Source organism: Gadus chalcogrammus, chromosome 10, assembly GCF_026213295.1.
Source record: "Gadus chalcogrammus isolate NIFS_2021 chromosome 10, NIFS_Gcha_1.0, whole genome shotgun sequence".
Lineage (NCBI taxonomy): Eukaryota > Metazoa > Chordata > Actinopteri > Gadiformes > Gadidae > Gadus > Gadus chalcogrammus.
The window spans coordinates 11123559-11125059 of NC_079421.1; positions in this window are offsets into that span (position 1 = coordinate 11123559).

Here is a 1501-nt window from a genome sequence, read left to right on the forward strand (position 1 = left end):
CAGCATTCTCTGTCAACTCTCGGTTTCGTCCTTCGGCATAACTGAAACTCTCCGCATGCCCCGACTTATAATGGTTTTCACCTCTTTCGATGCTTTTATCCTTCCCTTGGAAAACAGTGGTGAAGTGGAGCAGAGAGATCGCCATATCTGTACCGGAGTTTCAAGTGTGGGTTGTGACGTACATCATTTGTGGCGAGAACAGCAAAGAGCTGTAGTTCACAAAGCGGCCTCACACAAAACCTAATATTATCAAACTTCTTCGCAATCTTTTTTTTGCTTTCTTTGCATGAAAAATTATCATTTAAATCCACAATCAACATATGTGTAATCCAGATCATATAAAGACTGGGACCAGAAGATAATTACTTTAGCTCCATTGAAACCCATTAATATTTCATTCATTATCATAGGTCCGATGCGCTCTACCGGAAGGGGCGTGACTTCACCCCTCTATAGAGTGGCGAAGTCACGCCCCGTCCGGTAGAGTGTGAGGCTGCATTACTTGTACTACATTACGTGTACTACAGCCCCTTACTGCTCTCGACGCGAATGATATACGTCACCACCACTCTGGTACAGCCATGGCGATCTCTCTGCTCCACTTCACTGCTTTTTTCCAATGGGAGGATAACAGCATCGAAAGAGGTGAAAACCTTAATAAGTCGGGGTATGTTGAGAGTTTCAGTCATGCCGATGGGGAGATTGTCGGTTTTGTCCAGCTAGTCGCAGGGAGTGGCATGAAAAGGCTCTTGACATTAAAAATGATCATTTAAATCCACAAACAACATATGTGTAATCCGGGGCAAATAAAGACGTCTTGGACCAGAAGATAATTACTTTCTCTCTATTGAAACCCATTCATATTTTTCGATCTCATAGGTCCCATGGGCTCTACCGGAAGGGGCGTGACTTCGCCACTCTATGGGGAGGAGGGGGCGGAGCCAGAGATCCAGTCTGGGGAGGAGGGGGCGGTGCCAGAGCTCCAGCTTGGGGAGGAGGGGGCGGAGCTTGGACTACAGTACCCCAACAATCTGTGTCAATGTAACATGTTTACCTTGAAGCGCTTGAAGTCCGACAGTAAAACGTGATTCCCCTGTTCCGCACCCGGCGTGTGCGAGCGCCTCCGAGCGGCTCAGCTTTTGTTATCTAAATAAAAGCAGTCTCGGCTCCTCGGTAAACAGCCAGCGGAGAGGAGACAGTTGACGGGATGAGCAGTGATCCCGTTTAAGCCGTCTTCAATCTCTCTTAAACGGCCGACTCTGCTCCAAGACACTAGCTAAGATAGCTAAAGCACCGCTAATACTGCTTTAGTCTCTCTCTCTCTCACACTCTCTCTCTCTCTCTCTCTCTCTCTCTCTCTCTCTCTCTCTCTCTCTCTCTCTCTCTCTCTCTCTCTCTCTCTCTCTCTCTCTCTCTCTATGTCTCTCTCTCTCTCTCTCTCTCTCTCTCTCTCTCTCTCTCTCTCTCTCTCTCTCCTCTCTCTCTCTCTCTCTCTCTCTCT